This window comes from Nomascus leucogenys, chromosome 22a (genome assembly GCF_006542625.1).
Source record: "Nomascus leucogenys isolate Asia chromosome 22a, Asia_NLE_v1, whole genome shotgun sequence".
In the NCBI taxonomy this organism is placed as follows: Eukaryota; Metazoa; Chordata; class Mammalia; order Primates; family Hylobatidae; genus Nomascus; species Nomascus leucogenys.
Window position 1 is genome coordinate 6,816,698 of NC_044402.1, and position 22,342 is coordinate 6,839,039.

Genomic DNA, 22,342 nt, shown 5'->3' on the forward strand with positions numbered 1-22,342 from the left:
ATTACAGGCATGTGTCACCATCACACCCGACTCATTTTTGTATTTGTAGCAGAGACGGGATTTCACCATGTTGGCCAGACTGGTCTCAAACTCTTGACCTCAGGTGATCTGCCTGCCTTGACTTCCCAAAGTGCTGAGATTAAAGGCATGAGCCACAGCACCCGCCCTGCCTTACCTTTAAAAGGCAATAACTAGCTACTTGGGTAGGATTTTTGGATAGACTTAACCCACACACCGTGGTCCTCCATCCCTAAAGCATGAGGTGTCATGGTCTGCACATGTCAAGCCTGTCTCTCCAGTTCAGGAAATGCCTGTCAGCAGACCATCTTATTTTTGACTCATTCTCCATTGAGCCTGTTCATTCATTCATTCATTCATTCAGCAAACATCTTCTGAGCCCTACTGTGTGCTAGGCGTTGGGTGGACTTGGTAGCCAGGACAAAATGCGAATCCCCACATTATAGACCTTACTAAGGAAAAACAGAGCAACAAATCACGGCTGCCACCACCACAAAAATGTATAACTGTCTGGGTGACATAGGTTATGCTGCTGTAACAACTCCCGCAGTTCGTGGCTTAAACACAACATAAGCTTAGTTTTTTTCTTTTACTTTAAGTTCTGGGACACATGTGCAGAACGTGCAGGTTCGTCACATAGGTATATGTGTGCCATGGTGGTTTGCTGCAACTATTGACCTGTCCTCTAAGTTCCCTCCCCTCACCCCCCACCCCCCAGCCGGCCCTGGTGTGTGTTGTTCCCCTCTGTGTGTCTGTGTTCTCATTGCTCAACTCCCACTTATAAGTGTGAACATGCGGTGTTTGGTTTCTGTTCTTGTGTTAGTTTTCTGAGGATGATGGCTTCCGGCTTCATCCATGTCCCTGCAAAGGATATGATCTCACTGCTTTTTATGGCTGCATAGTATTCCATGGTGTATATGTGCCACATTTTCTTTATCCGGTCTATCATTGATGGGCATTTGGGTTGGTTCCATGTCTTTGCTACTGTAAATAGTGCTGCAATAAACATACGTGTGCATGTGTCTTTACAGTAGAATGATTTATAATCCTTTAATGGGATTGTTGGGTCATTATATCCATTAATGGGATTGTTGGGTCAAATGATGTTTCTTGTTCTAGATTTTTGAGGAATCACCATATGGTCTTCCACAATGGTTGAGCTAATTTACATTCCCACCAACAGTGTAAAAGTGTTCCTATTTCTCCACAGCCTCGCCAGCATCTATTGTTTCTTGACTTTTTAATAATCGCCATTCGGACTGGAGTGAGATGGTATCTCACTGTCGTTTTGATTTGCATTTCTCTGATGACCAGTGATGTTGAGCTTTTTTTCATGTGTTTCTTGGCCTCATAAATGTCTTCTTTTGAGAAGTGTCTGTTCATATCCTTTGCCCACTCTTTGATGTGGTTGTTCGTTTTTTTTTTATTTTTCCTTTGCTGCACGTCTGACACTGGTCAGCAGGAGGGCTCTGTTTGCCATATATACTCAGAAACCCTGGCTAGGCAGAATCACCCCAACTGGGCCTTCACCATCACTGAGGCAGCAAAAAAGGGAATATGAGAATTGTACATGAGTACATGGCTTGGAGAGCTTCCACCCAGAAGTGACACACTTTACTTCCACTCAGATTTCATTGGTCCGGGAAGGCTACACGGTCACAATTAGTTCAAAGGAGGTGGGGACATGCAATCCTACAATATACCTGGAAGGAGAGCTGGCATGTCTGTGAGTCTAAGTTTCCTCTTCTGAAAAAACAGGGGTGGGGGAGGGCCAGCTGGCCTTTCCTTTCTGGCTGTGGCATCCAAGGTCTGAGCTCTGTGCATGCAGAGGCAGCGTCAGGTCCTGTCTCTTTGGGGTGGGAACAGAGCTCACTCCTGTTCACCTGCAGGGAGTTGGTGGAGAAGTGGGTGCAGCCAGGGTGTAGAACTAATTTGGGTTTCTGATTTCCAGAGAGATGCCTTTATTTTGGGCCTTCTTTCCCTTCTGCTCTGAAATTCTGGCAGAAGTATTTTCAAGGTTATGGTTATTACATCAATTATTTTTCTAATTTCTTTTTTGAGTGAAATCCATTTTTGCAGAGTGAAGAAAGAGTGGTGTGAAAGGGGTTTAACAAGTGATGGGAAGCCATAATTTTGGCAGGAGAAATCGTGACACTTTCAAAATGAGTAATTACGGACGGGGTGTGCTTGAAACCAACTTTCACAGCAAATTCCCCTGCTGTTTCCAATTGGTTTTGCTGGTTAGTTTTAATTCTTGCCTTGGCTTTTTCCACTGTTGCTGGAAATCCTTCCCCCGTGGCTGTCGGCCCCTCCAGAAGTGGCCACATTTCTAATGCCAGGGAACTCACGGGGGGCATTTTGATATATGAACTTGGAGATCTGTCTCTTATGCAAATCCCAGGCCACTACCTGGGGGTGTGCCAGGGACCTCCTTGGAGGTTTTATGACTGAACTAAATTCCAAATGACAGAAACTTGACCCCGTCAATTTGGGGTCACCTCCCTCCCTGGAGATGAGCCTGCATGCTAAGGGGCTTGTAGCAGGGCTAGGCATGTCCACCCGTAGCCATCATCTGTCCACGTTGGCACTGCTGAGACCTCCTTTCTCTTATGTGGCTTGACCGTGTTCCTTGCCTTCCAAGAGAAATCCTCTTCCAGTCACTTTCAGGCCAGCAGAGAGGCCCGGGAGCACCTGAGAGCTGTTGGTGGCCTCCCCAGGCCCTCCTGCAGCCACAGCCAGGTTGCTGTTGGGCTTGCCACCTCCCTGGGTTCTCCTGGGGAGCAGAGCAGAGCTGCACTCTATTCTTAGATGGGCCGAACTCCTCCTCTGCCACCCAGGGCTCAGCCCTTTTCTCCATAGAAAATGCCCACACTCGCCCTTCTGACTTTCTCTTTGGCTCAGACCGTTTGCTCCCTTGGTTGATCTTCATCCTCCGTGATGGGGCTTATGGGGAGGTGTCAAGTCTGAACGGCCCTGGTCTGGGTTTGAACCACCCCTGGGCCTGTGGCGGGAGCGGCGGATCCTCGGGTGTGCTCCTTTACTGTGGGCGGCGGCGGGGGGGTGGGGGCGCTGGCTCCTGATGGAGCCTGGTGGGACTGCTGAACCTCACTTGGCTCTGCACCCTCACCTTGGGCCACCCTCTTGCCCTCTGCCTGGCAGGCTCGTCCAGGCTGGCTCAAGCGTCACCCCTCGGTAGCTTCCCCTCGCTCCCCTGCTCCATGATGTGTCGGCATCCACAACTCAGAGCACTTGTTATGTTTGAGTCCAGGAGGTTAGCGAGCTGGGTGCGTATCTTCTTGTATCAGTCAGGGTTGGGTCAAAGAAGCAGAACCACTAGAAGGTACACGTGAGTACAGACAGAAAGGGATCTACACCTGGGTTTTGACCGCAACCTCATAGCTGCGGGGTCTGCTGGAGCAGTCCCTGTAAGTCTGTTGCCTTGGTGTCTGATGCTGGAGCTTCAAGTTTGCAAAGCAGGTAGTTGGGCAGGAGAGTGGGAAGTGGGGAGGTCAGGAGTCAGCCAGAAGCACACACAGAGCTGAAACGGAGGAGGACAGACAGGAACCTGTGTTGGCTTGTGCTGCCACCATTCCTGACGATGTTCTTCAGGGTGTCCTGCCCAGAGAAGAAGCAGACGCCTTTCAGCTTGGAGCTCAACACATGCCTGGCCCAGGAATGAAAGAGCTGCAGGAGCGTCCTGTGGGAGGTGGAGCAGGTGCAGGCCTTGGTGCTGCCCACCCCAGGGAAGCTGGCTTGCAGATAGGCAGCACTTGTGGCCTGCAGAAAGGCCTGTCCCAGATGGCTGAGCATGGACATAAAAGCAGCTGCCACTTCACCGCCACCCTTCAAGTCCATGTGAGGATGTATCTTGGGCCTCACCCCCACTGGACACCTCCAGAGAGCAGAATTCTGGGAAATGTAGTCCAGCCTCACCAGGCTGGTGCACCCCCACCTGCCACATTCCTCCATTGGCCTTGAACTGCTCAGCAAGAGGCATCAGGTCTAGTTCAGGACATTTCATTTATTCAACAAACTTTTGTTGAGCCCTTACTATGTGGCAGCCTGTGTCACATGCTGGCAACACAGAGATGAATCAGACCCAAACCCTGCCCTAAGGACCTTCTAGATTGGTGGGAGGGATTGGCTCAGAACCAGGCACCACTCATGCTGAGGTTACCACAGAGATGGTGTGGGGCTGTGTCCATGGTGGCTGGAGGTACGGGGCCAGGCTTGGGAGAGGTGGGAGGCCAGCAGAGGCTTTGCAGAGGAGGGCCTGCTTGAAGGATGGAGCAGGAGTCAACCAGGCAGAGGAGGAGGTAAGAAGGTTCCAGGCAGCAGCACGTGCAAAGGCCCTGAGGAATAAGGAGGCACTCACATTGAAAAGCCATGCGTCCCAGTCTGGCCAGAGTGCAGAGGGTGAAAGGCCTTGGCTGAATGAGATGTGAGGTGGGAAAGGGCAGCGTGGGCCAGCATCTGCAGGGGCTTGGGCTCCTGGCGAAGGAATTTGCTGCAGGGGGCGGATGGGGGTGTTTGCTGCTGGGTGTCCAGGGGTCAGATGGAGGCTTTGGAAGGTCCTTGGTGCAGCAGACCTGCCCTGAGTGGGAGGGGGAACAGGGCAGGGGGGCTGGTTGGGGGTCAGTATGGGTTTTACCGGGAGCCACGGTGGGGGGCCTCCACAGATGCATGAAGGACAATAGACTTAATTACGTCACGGTCCTTTGCAGTCCTCGAAGGAAATAACAAAAACCACAGGGGATGGCCTCCGAGCAGTTCTGTCTAAAGGCGGACTTCATTTTCACATTCCAAGCTCCCACTCCTGTCACTGAGGTGGTTTGGGGGTGGGCAAGGGCCTGGACGTATGCTGTGCCCACCTGCAGGAGGGGAGTGGGTCCCCAGACACCCTTGTGGTTGCTCCCTGCTCGGCCAGGGAGAAGGAGTGCGAGGGAGGCTGGCGGGAGGGCTCAGAGGTTGGCTGAATGGAGGAGTTTCCACATGCAGGCCACGTCGGCCCGAGTGTTCCTCTGCCTCTGGCCACTTATGGCCACATCCATGGGCTTCCGTCCTGGCACAAGAACATCAGCCATCGGAGGGCAGCCACGAAGGCCTTTGCTCCTGACATCGGCCTTTTATATAATGTGCTGCAGCCATAATAGAATTCTCCTTAAATTTCAAACAGACATTTTCATCTGAAGTGTTTTGGGAAGGGTATTATTACGGAGCTTCTAATTCCCACTGCCGTTAAGTACGTATTAATAACAAGGAGAGGTATAGAAACTGCAGCTCCAGCCAACAGCACTTGACATTTAGTAGATGAATTAACGTTTATAGTGAAATGGGTTTTTAACTAGTAATATTAGAGGTCTTTGTTCCCAGCTTTTCTTTTGTGGTCCTTCGTTCTCGCCACGTCTCTTTCTCCCCTGCTCCCTTTCCTCCCTCTTGGCGTCGGGTGTCTTTGTGTCATGCATTTGTGTGCTGTCCCTGCCTCCTGTTTTTCTCGGCAGGATCCCAGCTCACATGCTCTCTGGAGCAGTCCCCTGGCATTGGGGCTGAGCTCTGCTAACAGAGGCAGGGGACAGGGAGGTGAGTGACAGGCTGCCCTGATCCCCCGTCCAACCCTGTCTGCAGCCAGGCTCCTGGGAAGGCGCTGGGCATCAGAATTGGGCCATGGCTCTGCTACAGGTCCTCATGGCTGGCCAGGCTGCTCTCCTCACCTCTCTGAGCCGAAACTTGCCTTCTCTCCAACGAGGAATTACCTACCACATATAATTGTGAATCTATTAAGCGAAGTGATGCAGCCTGATTTCTACAGGCTCTGGCACTCGGAGGTGATTCTCAAATGCAGGTTTCTACCATTCTGTCCTCTCCGGGATAAGGACTCAGGAGTTGGCCCAGGGTACGAACACTGGACAGGGAGCAGGAACCCTGGTTTGGACCCAGCCTGGTGACCCGCTCACCTCGGGACCCTAAGAGAGGTGCTTTTCTGCCTTGGCCCTCAGTGGCCCATCTGTAAAATGAACTGGGTTAAGGACACATTTAGTGAGTCCTTCTCAGGTCTCCATTGGAGAGTCCCGACTGGGCAGCCGCAGAGGACAGAGGATGGGAAGGAGAGGAAAGACTCAAAGGCCAGCAAGGAGAGAGCAGGCATCCAGCAGTGGGGCCATGATTTTACCTCCATCCTTCTCCAGGTCCTTACCCAGCCTCTGCCCCCGCCAAATCTTTCCCAAGGGCAGGTGGTGCCAGCCTTGTAGCCTGTAGGGAGAGCAAAGGCCCCAGGCCACCCAATTGAAACTGTAGTTGAGGCAGGAGAGCAGAGGGCGAGGGGAAGGCAGGCAGACGCTGCTAGTCCAGCTGTGAGGCCAACCAGGGAGGGGGTAGGACAGACAGACACGCTGTGCCCCCCAGGAGCCTCCTCTTCCCCTGGTTGTTGGGACCATCTCCTCTGCGTGAGCTGTGAGAAGCAGCTGTGTCATCTCATGGTGCTCTGGCCCCTCATTCCTCAGGGCAGATGCAGAGACCCCAGCAGAACACCCTAAGACCCTAGGGGGGGCGGGCAGGAGATGGGTCCACTTGATGGAAGGAACCTAGGTTCCCTGGAGCCATGCCAGCCCCCCACTTACCTCCACTTCTCTCCCACGGACTGAGATGTGAGTCAGAAGTAAATTCTGGCTGTATCGAGGCCCTGAGATTTGAGGTTGTCTGTTATAGCACCTAGAACACCCTAAGGAATATGGGGAGAGGGAACCCCAGGGGGCGAAAGTTGACATGGATTAATTGTGAAAATCCATTTCTTATCAAACAGGATTATTTTGGGTACAAGTGACAGAAACCTCACTTGAAATGGCTTAAGGATAAAATGGAACGTATTAAAGTCCAAGGAGATAAGTCTAGCTTCAGGCATGGCTGGATCCAGGTGTTCAGACACAGTGACAATCACCCCCACCTGACTCTCCGTCTCCCTCTCCCTCTCTCTCTCTCCTTCTTTCTCTCTCTCCCTGACATATCCCCACACTTCTGCTTTTCTCTGTGTTGGCTTCATTTGCTACAAGGTGGCAGAGACGGCACAAGCAGCTCCAAACTTAGCAGCTCATTCAGCCTTGAGGAAGGAGGCAGCATATTTCTCAGTTATTCCAGCTAAGGGTCTGGAGTATACTTCCTGTGACTGACTCACTTCGGCTTCGTGTCTGTCTCTGAGGCCTTCTACAGTCATTTGGTGGTCAGGCTCTCGTTGGCCAGGCCTGGGTCATGTGCCCATCTTGGAGCTGGGGATGGGGCAGCCTTGGTCAACCCATGTGGCCCAGGCATAATTAAGGGGAGGGTGGCTGGTCAGACGAAAATCCATCCATCCATCCATCACCCACCATCCATCACCCACCATTCCTGGCCCATTATTGTGTGTTCCCATCATGCTCTGCATTTGTGGGTGGCCCCTAGGGTGGTTAAGTAAGGGACCTGGTCAAGGAGAACATGGCCCTCATCCCTGTACCCTGTCCTGTCCCTGTCCCTTGTGTGTGTGTGTGTGTGGCTTGGGGAACAGATAGACAAACTTTCATTGTCAGATCTTAAGGAAGGAACTTCCCTTCTTCCAGCTGCATCACATCCGGCACAGTCTCTGGGAGGGGCAGGGGAGCCTCCTTTGTTGAATATGTTTTTCTGTCCTGCAGAAAGGCCACCTCGGTAGTGTCAGGGTTGGATTCCCATCCTCGCCCTGCTTCTTACAGGACATGCATCCCTGGCCCAGACACTTCGCCTCACTCCCTTGGCAGGCCCTTGAGAAGACCAAGTTGGGTCTGAGCTCTGGCTGTCCTGGACTGTGGGAGACGCTCAGGGCCTGTCAGAGACTCTGCCTTCCTCAGCTTCAGATGGTCCCCTGTCAGGGAGATGGGGAACTGCTTTCTTTTTTTTAAACCTATGCTTAAAATGGTGGTGAAATACACATAGAATTGACCATCTCAGCAGTTTTTCAGTAGCATCAAGTACATTCACGTTGTTGTGTCCCATGAATGGCTCATCCATCTGTAGAACTCCTTTCATCCTCCCAAACAGAAACTCTGCCCCATTAAATAACACCTCCCCATTCCCCCCCTCCCCAGCCCCTGGCAGCCTCCATTCTGGTTTCTGTCTACGATTTTGACCACTTTGGGTATCTTGTATAAATGGAGTCTTACAGTATTTATCTTTTTGTGTCTGGCTTATTTCACCTAGCATAGTGTTTTCAAGGTTCACCCACGTTGTAGCACACACCAGAATCTCCTTCCTTTTTAAGGCTGAACCATATTCCATTGTACATATACACCATGTCTTGTTTACCCATTCATCTGTCCAGGGACTCTGGCGCTGCTTCCGCTATCTTTGGGCCTTTCGGCTATTGTGAAAAGCGCGGCTGTGTGCATGGGTGTGCAAATATCTGTTGGAGATGCTGCCTCTCATTTTCTGGGTGTACACCCAGAAGCGGAAGTGCTGGGACCAATGATCATGCTATTTTTAGTTTTTTGAGGAACTGCCATCCTGTGGGAACAGTTTTTAAAAGCCCTTGGTTCCATCAGCAAGGGTTGATAAATCAGAGGAAAAAAAAAGATGAAGGAAAAAAGAAGAAGCCTTACTTTTGGGGGCTGAGATGGCAGCGGTGACAGGGGAAAGGATGCATTTTGACTAGCAAGCCAAGCAAGCGTCATCCAGGTGCTGGGCAGGGCGGCAGAGGGAGGGGCCCGGAGGAGCGCAGAGCCTCGTGCCCGGATGCCCGACCAGCTAGCAGCACGGGCAGCGGCTTTATGTTGATGGCAAATTGTCACTTTGGCGGAATTCAGGAACGCTACTTATGTCATTAGGCGGCAATCTATAATTAACGCACTCAAGGCTGTGTGAAGGGTAGGATTCTTCCAGGGACAGCTAGAGCGATTCCACCTGCATCTTCTGGGAGGGGGGTAAGTGGGGGTGTTCACTTCAGCCAGCAGCTGACACCTAATTAGTGGCAATTGTATTGTTCTGATGCCTCCTCCACCAGGAAGCCTCAGGACTCCCAGCTGGAAGGGAGGCTGTCTCAGAGGTGGAGACCAGCCAGAACAAAGAGCTGGAGAGGGAGGTCTGATCCAGGAGAGCCTGGGAACCATGGGGAGTCCAGCTCATCTACAGAGTCATTTTTATTCCTGGCCATGGAGCCCTTGAATGCCAGGGTCAGGGATGGCTCAGTTCAGCCGGGCCCCAAAAGAGTGGACCAGACTTCTCCAGGGGTGAAGCAACTTTTAAAATGTCGACAGGGCAGGGAAAACATTGTGCAGCTTTCTGACCACGGGGCTGCCTGCAGCCCGGTTTCCCAAGCCATGGGCGGGCTTGGCGTCTGACTGTCCCCTCTGGAATGTCTGGGCTGCAGCCGGGGCTTGCTCTAAATGAGAAACAGGCGGGAAGGGCTTAGCGGGCCTGGCAGGCCGTGGCCAGCTCCTCGTGCGGTCTGGGCAGGGCTGCTTGGCACGGGCCACTGAGGAGGACGCACTGGCTGTGCAGGCGGCCCTCCCACCAGCATGGAAGGCTTGGGGGGCCCCGGGCCAGCCTGTTCAGGCCAGCGCCTGCACGGAGGGAGGGCAGCCATCTCAGGGACCGCGGCAGAGCACCGCCCTGGAGGGCAGATGGAGCTGGTTCTGCTTCTGGCCCGGCCCCTTCTCCTTCTGCAACCTTGGGAACGTGGTTCACAGAGCCTCCTTTTGCTCACATTGGAAATGGAAGCAACAACGGCTCCCAAGGTGGTGGGGTGATCGTGTCTCATGGAACAGAGGTGGTGCGTGTGGGTGACACTTCATAGACAGCTGATACCTGGAAAGATCTAGGAGGCTGGCCCAATATCCTGGTTTTATAGCTGTGGGAACTGAGGTTCAGAGAAGTTTGGGAACTTACCCATGGTCACACAGCAAGATATAGGCAAATAGATTCTTCTCTAATCCACAGATTCCCCAAATCAGCACTTTCTGCTAGAGCCCAGCCCACAAGAGTGTTTTCTGGCTCCCTCCCCGCCTGGCTCTGTCCTCTCTTCCCCTTCCCAGCCCAGGCTTGGTCATGGTATTCTACACTTGCCTAGAGCTTCCTGGTTTCCAGCGTGCTTCCCTGTACATTTTCTAATCCCAGGGGATGGAGAGTCTCAGATGTCCCCAGGAGCTTCCAGATCAGAATTGGCCCTGAAATCTGGGGTGGCTCAGATCAAACCCCCCTACCCACCGCTCTCCCACCTCCCAAGTGGTGAAATCTGGTTTCAGACTTCCTGCTAGTGGATGTCCGTTACACATTTTGCAAAAGGTCCAGGAAATGGCCTTTCTCCTTCACAGTAATCCTTCCCGTCAGCCAAGGTTGTGTTCTTAGTTCGCTTTACAGATTAAGAGCCCAAAGCTTTCAGTGACCCACCAAAGATCCCCCAGGCGAAGTGGGGAAGCTGGGATTCAAGCCGGGGCTGCCTGTGGGTGGCGCTGCTGCCTCCGCACAATCAAGGCTGTGGAAGGTGGAGAAGACGCCTGCGGGCCTCCGTGTCCGACCCCTCCCCGGGGAAGAGAACAGGAGGACTTGGGTTTAGGTTGCTTATCCGTGTGCGACCTTGGGGATGCGACTCAATCGCTTTGAACCTGTTTCTCCAACTGAGGCTGGGGTCATGATATACAGAATACATGGATGTGAAGGCAAGAGGCGGGCCGCGGAGGGCACCCCATGTAAACCCTGAGAGGTCTGGTGTCTGGGGAGGTGTGCATTGCCCTGGGAAGGCGGGGCTTCAGGAGGAGTCTCCCAGGCCAGATTCTAGGGGAGCTCGGAAGCTCAGGACAGAAGAGGATTTTATCCTCCTGGTGGCACGAGACTGAGGGTTTTAAGTGGGAGGTGACATGATCTCTTGGTGCTTTGGAAAGATCAGCCTGTTGGCCAAGCTGGAGATGGTGGCCTGGAGGGTCCATATGGGCGCAGAAAGAGCAGGGAGCGGGAGGGGCAGAGGGAGGGAGGGAGGGGGAGGCAGCAAGGGGCACCTTTGTCCCCCGCTTCCCCACTTCCCTTCCTCCCTCTCCCTTCCTTTTCCTCCCCCTCCCCTTTCTTTCCCCTTTCCTTAAAAGATAGAGTCCACAGTGTCTAAGTCAGTACCCTATTGGAAGCTTGGAGTTCACTTCCATAAAAGAGATGGCGCTGGTTGTGACTACGGAGGAGGCATCCTCACGGTTAGGACTGAGGCCGAGCAGCTCCTCACCTTCCTGCTATTTCCTCTTCCTGCTTCCCAGAAGCGCCAGTGCCCCAGCCCCTGAAAGGTGTCCTGGACCCCGGGTTGGGCCAGCAGATGATCTTTCAGAGGCCCCCGAGGTCGGCTCATCACAGGACAGTGGACACTCTCCTTAGGAACCCCTCAATGTAATGCACGGCACCCACACCTCCAATGACTCACCTGCCTCCCAAGCCCACAGGGCTTCTGGCAGCCAGCTGGGCCCCATCTCTCTGTGTGTGGTCCTGTGGGGTCCCAATCCTCCAAGATGACGAAGAGCCCCAAGAAGGGCTGTAGCAGAAATGTGTCAGGCTGCAGGGATGACCAATTCCCAACTTCTTTTCCTAAAAGAAGGGAAGTGGGGATGCAGATCCTTGATCGTGACGCTGCTCCAGGGACCAATTCTGCTCTAAGTTATAAAAATATCCCAAAGCCCTCTTTCAAGGTGGCATTTGAAATAATATCTTAGGCCATTCATTGCAAGAGTTGCCTTTGTGCACTTGTGCTTGTGCTTGGTAATGAGCATGCTTAGAGCGTGGGTGATGTCTTGGGAGGCAGGAGGGGACCCTCCAGATCAGGGTTGTCCCTGACATTTGGGTGGCCCAGAACAAACCCCATTACCCACCATTCTCTTACCTTCTCAAGTGGTGGGATCCGGGGAGAATGAAAACAGGACTGGAAAAGACATCTGAGAAAACACCAGTTGGAAGAGAGAGAGGCACATGTTGGAGCGACACCAAGTGGCCCTTTTGTCTTGGTGTGAAGCGGTGGTTTACAGACCAATTGCTTGTATGTGAGCTTCATGCCTTCGGTTGACCTTAGTGCTAGAATTCCATGTATGTTTAAGATGGTGCGCGTAAGTGTGTGTGCTTGTGTGGGCACCTGCATGCCTATGCGCGTGTGTGTGTGGTGTGTACGTGTGTGTAGAAGTGAGGGGTGCTTCCTTATTTCCCAAATGTCCTGAAAACAGCACTTGATGAATGGGTTCAGCCAGACTCAGACTTTGGGCCTGGGACGGCCACTGACCTAAGGCACAGGTGCTGCACCGGCATCCATGGCAGACAGACGATGAGCTTACATCAGGAGCAGGGATAGCAGAAGGCGTTAAGAAGCTTCCCCCAGGGTCATTGCCCCTCTGTGTCCAGTGGAAGATCGATAGGCCTTTAAAGTGATTTATAAAAATTGAAGGGTGGGCAATGCTCTTTCCTCAACTCCAGCGAGTCAAATCAGCATCCTCCACTCGTATTGATCGTCCCACTTGGTCTAAACGCACATTAGCAGGGGCAGACCATAAAAATTAATCCTCCTCTTCCGTCAAATGGAAGGCCATCTTCCCAGCTTCCCTGGAGCCGGGTGATGTCATGAGACTTCTTGTTGGGAGAGAGAGATTTGTATTAAATCTGATGAGGCTGTTTGCATAAAAGCTAATTAGGATGGCCGAGTGGAGAGAGGAGCTTTGGTGTCCCAGACACACCTGTAAAGACCCTCTGAGTTAGGCAACACCCCACAGGAAGCCTTTTTTCCAAGTCTTAACCTACAGCTGACCTGACTGGCCAATTTCTGAGTTTTTAAAGAGCAATGAGCTAGTGTGATCAAGATGATGATAACGACAACAACGACACCTTTCTTCTTACCTGTTTCCCCAGCTCTCCTCTCCTATCTCTCTGATATCTTCCCTCACATTGTCTGCCTGTCATTGTCCTTCCACAGTCATGGGGGCATTTGAAGCTGAGGGGGCCCTGGGGCTGGGAGGGCTTGGGTTTGCATCCTAGCTGATATGTTTGGCTCTGTGTCCCCACCCAAATCTCATCTTGAATTGTACTCCCATAATTCTCATGTGTTGTGGGAGGGGCTGGTGGGAGATAATTTGAATCATGGGGGTGGTTTCCCCCGTACCGTTCTTGTGGTAGAGAATAAATCTCATGAGATCTGATGGTTTTATCAGGGGTTTCCGCTTTTGCGCCTTCCTCATTTTCTCTTGCCCCCACCTTGTAAGAAGTGCCTTTCACCTTCCACCATGATTCTGAGGCCTCCCAGTCATGTGGAACTGTAAGTCCAATTAAACCTCTTTTTCTTCCCAGTCTTGGGTATGTCTTTATAAGCAGCGTGAAAATGGACTAACACACCAGCTCTGATGCTTATTTTCTGTGTGATCTTAGACAAGATGCTTTATCTCTCTGAGCCTCAATTTCCTCCTGTGTAAAAGACATCCAGTAATAGCCACCTGGCAGGGTTAGTGTGAGCGTATGTAATACAGTGCGGGCTTTCTCAAGCTGCGTCACACATGACAATTTTTGCCCTATCTGTGCACTTCGTCTACTACTATTTACTTAATAATTTTATTTAAATCAATTCATACTTTCCTACATACGCTTGTTTAAATTGGAGACATTATACTATTATTATAAATGGAAAATATAATACCATTTATTGTACCATTTATTATAAATACAATACCATTTAGAAATGCTCAAAAATACTTGAGTGTAAACCTAGCAAAACTTGAACAAAATGTTTATACTGAAAGTTACCAAATGTGGATTAAAAAAATCACAGGAGGTCTAAATAAATGGAGGGACATGATGTGGTCATATGTTGGGAGATTCAATAAAGATATAAAGATATACATTTTCCCCATATTGATAAAGAGGTTTCATACAACTATTATTAACATTACAGCAAGATTTTATATTCTAAAATTTACATGGAAAGACAAAGGAACTAGAATAACTAAAATAATTTTGAAAAAAAAGAATAAAGTAAGAGGAATCATTTTACCTGACTTCAAGACTCCTTTTGGAGCCACTGTAATCAAAAGAAATATAGATCTATGAGCTCAAAGATGCTTGTGCACAAACCACTTTACAGCTCACTACAGGTCATTCAACAAACGTTTACTGAGCAAGTGCTACGTGCCTTGCCTGGGCCTTGTACCTGTGCTACTCAAAGGAATACAGCACTCTCTCTGCCCTTAGGGGAGAGACAAGCTGAATGCAGAAAGTGTGTGTGTTTGTGTATGGGTATGCCTGCGTGTATGCATGTGTGTTTGTGTGTCTGTGCATGTGCACCTGTGTGTAACCGTGGGAGAAAGGAGCATTCCAAAGAGGCTTGTACTGTGACGAGGACCCCGATGCCTTTCTTCTTTCCCCTCTTTTTCATTCCCTCTCTTTTGTTTTCTTCTTGCTTCTTATATCCTATCTTTGGGAATATTGCAATTAGGAGGAAGTCCTATGCCACGCAATAGTCTTTGCAACTTTCTAGTCCTGCAGTGGAGACCTTTCAAAAATGCAATTTAACACGTACCCCAATATCTAAAACTGAGAAAAGTACAGCAGCTCAGTGGAGTCCTGCCTCCCCTCCAGACCCCCGGCAATTGCAAGTCAGCCAAGTTAGAAGCAGATGCTGCAATGGAGTTTGACAGGCAGAGTATTTATTAGTGATCAATACCTATGGGTGGTCCGGGGAGGAAGGAGGATTGGATGCAGGCTGACACTTTAGCCAGCCCTGTGGGGAATGTATAGGACCCAGTAGTGCTGTCCGTATCAGGCCTGAATGGCCAGTCCCCCTTGCTCCTGTCTCAGTGGGTGGCCAGGTGGGGGTGCTCTGGGAAGGGTGTGCTCTTGGGTGGAGCAGGTCTCTGCAGCTGAGGCAGTCTCCCATGGGGATGACAGCTGGAGGCTGGCTGTTGGTAGCTGGGGCACCAAATCCTTTGGTTAAGGGAGATCCAGGTGGAGCATCTCTGTTTTCAGCCCAGTGTCCACTCTTGTGCTGCCCCAGGCCACTGTGTCTACGCCTGGGGAGTGGTTCCTTCAGGATTCTGGTCACCGTGTTCCTGGAGGGAACTTAGAAGAGCAAGTTAACTGTATGAGCTACAGCTCTGGCACGGTCGCCGCTCTCAGCGCTGCAGCTGGTGCTCACGGCTGAGCTCCTCACCACCCGCTGAAGACCCTCCCCTCTCAGCTGGAACCGCTGCTGGTCTCAGTGGGTTACCCAGTGGCCTGAGTCCCTGGTCAGCGTGACTTTCTCGGGCTGGGGTTGTTGCACTTATCCATTTACCATATGACTGGGAAAGAGAGCCCTGGAGGAGCCGGTGGACCCCATGCCCAGCCTCTGTCTCTCTCCTGCTGCAGATGCACCATGGGGGGTGGCTGGGGCGGGGTGTGCTCTGGGGGGCACTAACACGTGCCACAGGGACCATCCCACTTTGTGCCTCTCCCACATGCCCACCTGCATGCCGAGACCCCCAAGCCTTCTTGTCCCCAATGTCTCTTTATAACCCCTGTCCACCGCTGTTCCTGAGTCCATACATATTCTCACCTCGAGCCACTTCTCCTTCCACACACAGTGGTACCACCCGAAGCTCTGCCCGATAGGAGGATTCATAAGGGAGGCCACACGCAGCCACTGGTGTGAGCTGAGGGACAGAGGTCGGCACAGCTCTGCTGCCTGACAGAGGGGCCAGGCTACCTGCGGTGCAGCTTGCTTGTGGCATCTGATCCTACTCATAATCCATTCTAGAGGCACCAGGTCTGCTTCATGATGGCTGCTGTGGGCCTGCATAGGTCAGGTCATGGTGGGTCCCACAGAACCCGGCTTATGATGGGCACTTCTGGATACATGGTCACTTATTAGCGTGTGTGTATTCACTTGTCTCTATCAAAGTCCAGTGGCATGGTAGGAGTTATTTTTCAAAAGATGCCCAGTTATCTATTGCGATGACACATGCCTGCTTTAGAACCCCCAGGGCCTCCCGCACTGTGATTTTTTTCTCTGGAGCCTCCTGCAAGCTCCACACAGCTCCTTTCCCCACCACCAATATTTCTAATACCACAGCGTCTTCTGGGTAGTACGGCCCTAGCGGCAGGGTTGATTGTACTACAGCCTGTTTCCCGCGGAGGTCGGCAGCAGCTCGTGTCATCTGATATATTCCTGGGTCTGGAATATCTGCCCTTAGAACACAAAGAGGCCTGCCAGGCACAGTGCTTCCTTCTTGGTGGTGGGATACCCGGTACAATACTTTGGATTTTACTTTGTTCTCTGATGCCCCTGGCCACTGGGTCCCTAACATTTTTTGGGATATTGGGGTGCATGTGTTTTACCAAGGCCTCCCTTTTGCTGGCTGCTTGTTATTCATCCGACCCAATAAGCGATATATCATTGCTGTAAGAGATAAATACGACATTCTGTGCAATGCCCCGACCACCCAGGTCTCTTTGGGTAGCATTATGACAGAGGCAATAGAGTTACACTAGCTCTGGGGCCAAACTGTGAATGTAGACTGTTGCCCACTCCCCGCTGGCTACTTATTATGATAATCGTGTCTACCTGGCTTCTGGTGGTGAGGGAGTCATCACCTGGCCTCTGCTTCTGGGAGACCTATTACCCCTCTTGCTGTCAGGGAGTCCAGTTCTGCAAGGACCTTTTCCATTGTCAGCCAGAGGAGGGACACTGCTGCTGTACATTTCAGGATGCAGGGGTGCCTCTCGCCAGCCCATTCCTGAGATCTTAGTAAATGACGTGTCCTGTGGGTCCTTCCCTGGAGTGTAATTATCTGGTGACCTTCTGGTGTGACATAATGTGTCCATTCCAGTGTGCCCTGTTCCTCCAGCCTTTTTTATTTTTATTTTTATTTTTTTGAGACAGAGTTTCGCTCTGTTGCCCAGGCTGGAGTGCAGTGGCGAGATCTTGATCTCGGCTCACCGCAACCTCCTCCTCCCAGGTTCGAGTGATTGTCCTGCCTCAGCCTCTGGAGTAGCTGGGATTGCAGGCACTTGCCACCACACCCGGCTAGTTGTATTTTTAGTAGAGATGAGGCTTTATCATATTGGCCAGGCTTGTCTCGAACTCCTGACCTCAAGTGATCAGCCCACCTCAAGCCTCCCAAAGTGTTGGGATTACAGGCATGAGCCACCGCACCTGGCTCCTTGAGCCTTTTAGTGCCTTTCTCAGTATCTCCCAGGAGCTGGTAGCTGGGCCAAGTCCTTCCTTGGACAGTGTCATAGTGAACCCCCTGCCGCCACACTCCATCAGGTGCTTGGTTGGAGGTTCTGCAGAGGAACCTTAGCACTTCCTAGAGTGCCATTTGGAAATTGCTTGGGGGCAGAGGTTGGGGGAATCTCCAGAGCTCTGGAGTCAGATAGGCTAAGACAGGTTGCATAGGTATAGATGAACACATCGGGAGTCAGATGTCTTCAGATACTGGTTCTGCTATGGTCAGGCTGTGTGGCCTTGAGAAGATAATTAGCCTCTCTGCATTTTATTTCTTTGATGTCTTATGAGAGTTGAATTTGGTGTTTCTAGGATGTTTAGTGTAGTTCCTGAGAGTAAGTTCCCAACAGGTGGCTGCTGTCCTTCTTGGTCACACATGCTCCTGCAGGGCTGCAAGACCTTGAGGAAGGCTTGAGTCAAGGTCCTTCCTTTCTCACTCACCAGTCCTGTGATGTTGAACAACTTACAGTCTCCCTGAGCCCCAGTGTTTCATCCCTAAAGCAGCAAATGCAATAGTAGCACTCATCCTACCTTGAGGCTCCTGGGAGACAGTTGATGAGAGAGGGTTTGGTAAACGCCCAGGTGTGGTCCCTGCAGGAGAGAGTGTTGCTCTTCCTTCACTTCCGTGGCCTGTAGACGTGTCAGCCGGAAGCCGAGCAGCCTTCCCAATCCATTACCCTCTCAAATGGACTTGAAATTTGCTCCAAAGTCAACCAGGAGTGAAGACTAATTATGATAATGTAGGAATTTCCAGAACAAGGTGCCAACCATACATTTCTGGCCAGAACAACCTGTGGACTGTATTGGACACTTGGGACAGATCTGGGTCTGGTTGAGACCACATTCTTAAGGAGACAACATGTCTTGTATGACCCACCTTAAACACCAGAATCCTGACTCTAAGGGCCAGGTGGTCTTGCTGAAGATCGGAAGGGGCTCCTTGGCCCAGGGCTTGGAGGAAGATGGTGGAAAGACTTGCTGACAAGACACCCTGGGACAGAGTCTGCAGTCACCATCACATCTTTTCATATACTCGAAGCACTGGAGGGAGAACAGGGGCCTCTGTTCTTGGTCTCTTGTCTCCCTTGTGGAGGATAGGAAGGAGCCTCCTATTGTATGCCTGGGGGAATAGCCCTGGCCTGTCTGGATCTGTTGCCGTGTGTCTCCTGCTCTGTCTCCTATACCCTCAGGTATCACCCTCTCACTCCAGGGCTTGTCTTGGGAAGGCTTTGCTTTGCTAACATGTCCTCACACAGTTGCCTTTTTAAGGGCCACAGAGGAGACCATGCTTCCCTTGATGGCTTCTGGGCTGGAGGTGATTGTGTGACCCTGCAGCTCTCTCTTTCTCCCTCTGACCCATGTGTCATCCCCTGGCCTCTGACATAAGGACTGCGCTATGGTTTCTACAGGATCAATGCTGTTCTTAGATAGTAAGGGATGTAAGAGTCATTGAACCCCTCTTGTCATGACGACTTATTTCCTGCTCAGAGTGCAACCTGGAAACAGATCCGCCATTGTGCAGTGCTGGGACACTTCCTGTGCAACATGAAAACAGATCCCCCATTGTGCAGTGCTAGGGCATTTCCTGTGCAGTCTGCTTAGTGGTCCCCCTGGAAGCAGGAGCATGTGGACACCACTGCTTAACCACTGATGTCTGGTATGGTGATCAGCATATGGTAATCATCCATGCATGTCTCGCCCAAACTGTCCTATTCCCTTCAGAGTGTTTAAGACCTCATACTTCCCCATTTAGAACACTCACATGGCTGTAAGTACCTCTCAGCCCAGCACTACCTCTGTAGATGGCAGATACAGAAGATGCCTCTTTGTAGGTGATTAAGGCCAACACCAGACCACAGTGCCCAGAAGGTGAGAGGGGATGAGCTGCCCTCGGAGGTTCCCTCAGGGACTTGGTTTTGTGAATTGATCACCATTTGAGGACACCCAGGGGTCCACAGGGGTCCACTCTTTCCTCAGAGAGTTTAAAAGCATCAGCAACTGGGGCCAATCCACACTCTTATAACAGCAGCGATGGGAAGGCAATCAGGAACTTTGCGGTTTTAAAAGCTGTTTGGCCTTCTCGAAAGAGAGTTGGATTAAACTATGGTTCTTAACCAGGGCTGCATATTAGAATCATCTGGGGAAAATTGCTAATGCACAGATGTCCAGGCTGTCTCCATGGGGGTCTGATTCAGTAGGCCTGGGTGGGGGCTGCCTATGATTTGCATGTTTTTTTCTGGTGTGGGTGAGGGTTGATCCTTTCAGTAAGCCTGTGTGGTAGGCAGAGCCTGGAATAGGATCACTATTTTCAAGATGAGTAGATGGAAGACCAGAGAGGTAAGTGATCAGACTCAGGCCTGGGCTGATTTTTTCTGCTGCTTTGTTCTTGTCTCATCAAGCCCACCACTTTGTCTAGAATGAAATGGATACACTGCAAAGTGAAGGGAAAGGAAACTGCCCTGGCAGAGAGAGAGGCCCCTGTGAAGGGTTTTCTCTGGGGGGCTGGACTCTCGTGGGGGCACCTGTCCTCCCGCCGCTGGGCTTGGGCCATGAGGGCACACTTCAGGGGAGCGCCAAGACGCTGATTCTCAAATGGGAAAGGCGAGGCCACGGGGACTCCTGATCCAGTGACTACAGCCTCGTTAGGGTCCTTGCCTTGGCAAAAGACATTTGCTCGATCCACAGATTTATTCAGTTAATTCCTAAAAAGAGGGGAGAAGTTTCCTCCAGTGCACCCATTGAGTTATCTTCCTAACAATGTGGAAATATTTCATTAAGGGTGTTTGTTTGCGTAACGACAAAACATCAGCACAGACGTTTTGCTGTCTGTTGGCCATTGTCCTCCCCTGGGCAGCTATGGAAGCCCCTGTCCCATCCCTGTCCAGCAGGTGAGCACAGACCTGGAGGGGCCCTGGGGTGTAGGTGGCTTCAGCTCTCTGACGCATTGTTTAGGGACATTGAGTTAAGAGACCAAATGTGCTGATAAGAAGGGAAGCTTCCCATCCCAGGATGGTGGGTGCCTTCCGTGGGAATGACTGTGTGGGAGGCACTGCTCCTGCCCAGTACGGAACATTTGATCACGGAGGTTCCCTTCACCTCACAGATCACTGTGTGGGGGAGATGCTGATGTGAACATGTTAATCCAGTCCTTGTCTGGTTCCTTTCCACCAAAGCTTCAATATGCATCTGATCTCAGAATATTGGATTTTTCTTTGAGGAAAGAAATAAATGACTTATCTGGGGAATAAGTCCAGAGTTCCCTCCATGCATTGCACATTCTCTATATTGGGCTAAAATAAGGTTTGCTGATTCTCATGTAAATCTCTAAAGCCTGGGTGTCATCATATGAGTATTTTATGTGCCAGGTAAGTAGGTTGCATCCCCAGGAAAAAAAGAAAGAAGGCAAGGAAGAAAGATTAGCGATTGTATCCAAGGAGAAGGAGAACAGATTCAAATACTTTAAATGCCTATAGCTTCTTGATTCAGTGGCCGAGAAATATGATTCACTCTGAAAAGCAGTCGTTTTGGTTTATATTTGGAATTATCTTGAAGTTTGGCAGATATGTCCTTCTTGTAGTTGTTGCTGCTGCATTTCTTTTCCACCTTTCCTAAGCCTGACAAAATGATGCTTCATAAAATCCTAGTGGGTTTTGCTTCATTCCTGTGTAGCTTGTGCAAGACTGATGGAGAACAGGTTACCCTGCCGGCTGCAAATATTTATTGTGTGCCTGTCTGGTTTGGGCCAAATGGGTACCTCAAACCAGAATCTTGTGCATGTTTTGGTGGCTCTGAGGAGTGAAAAGCAAGGAGAACACATAAGGATCTTGTCAATATGACTTTGCCAGGCTGATAGGAGGAAAAAGAGGCAACTTTTCTGACCCTAAAGCCAATGGCAAATGTTCAGGGCTTGTCAAAAATACAAAGCGAGAATCAAGGTGAGTTAGAGGCATTGATTTTAGCCTATGTCAAATGCACAAAATGTTAGATGGTGGATATGTGTTCCCAAACTTTACTCTGAATGCAGTGCTGTAAAGGTGGAAGGTCTTTTGACATATTTAGTCAATTCCCTTGTTCCACTGCTGAGAAAACTGAGACTGTGACAGGTGAAGTGACCCACCCACTGTCGTGGAGTTGAGATGGGATTGAGAAGGTCCTGCCCCATCAACAATTTCGGCCGATTGCATTTTCCAACGATGGAGGCAGCCATGTCTCCCATTCCATGAACTCCTCTGCAATGTGACCTTGCCACCCTTCCATCAAGAGGTGGATCTATTTCTCCACCTCCTTGAATCTGTATGATGCTGTGGCTGCTTTGACCAATAGACTATGGCTGAAGTGACACAGTGCCAGGTCCAGGCGTGGCTCTTCATGGCCTGGCAGTTTTGCTTCTGACTTCTTGGTTTGCTTTCCCTCCAAATCCAGCCACCATATTGCGAGAAACCCAAGCCACATGGAGAAGCCATGCATGGACAGTCTCATTAACAGCATTGACTTTCACCATCTGAGTGCACCATCTTAGAGGCCAGCCAATTGAGCTTTCAGATGACCTCAGCTGATTCAGGAGAGAATCACCCAGCTATGCTCAATCAATCCTCCCATCTGTGAGAGTTAATAAAAAAATTGTTGGTTTATTAAGCCACTAAGTTTTAGGGTTACTTGATATTCAGTAACATTTAACTGGAACATTACTCAATACTAACATGAAAACTCATGCTTGATAATCACTCTGCACTTTTACCAACTACGCTCCCATTTATTCTAAGATTCAGTGTTTTCCTAATGGAAGGTCATGACTCATTAGTAGCTCATAAGACCAATTTTGTTAAGTGCCAAAAGTTAAATCAAAGAGAATTAAATGCATCAGAGTACATTATCCGTAATAAAGGTAATAATTGTTTTGTGAAATTTTTGGTTCAATTATGTGTGTGTGTGTGTACTGGATTTGGTATCTATTTTTTATTGTGGGTCATAGAAAAAAATGTTAAGAAAATGCTGATTTCATTTGGCCCTTCCTACAGCTTTGACGAGCAAGCAGGGGTGGTGTCTTAGTCCATTTGGGCTGCTGTGAAAGAATTCCACAGACTGGGTGGCTTATAAACAATAGAAGTTTATTTCTCATGG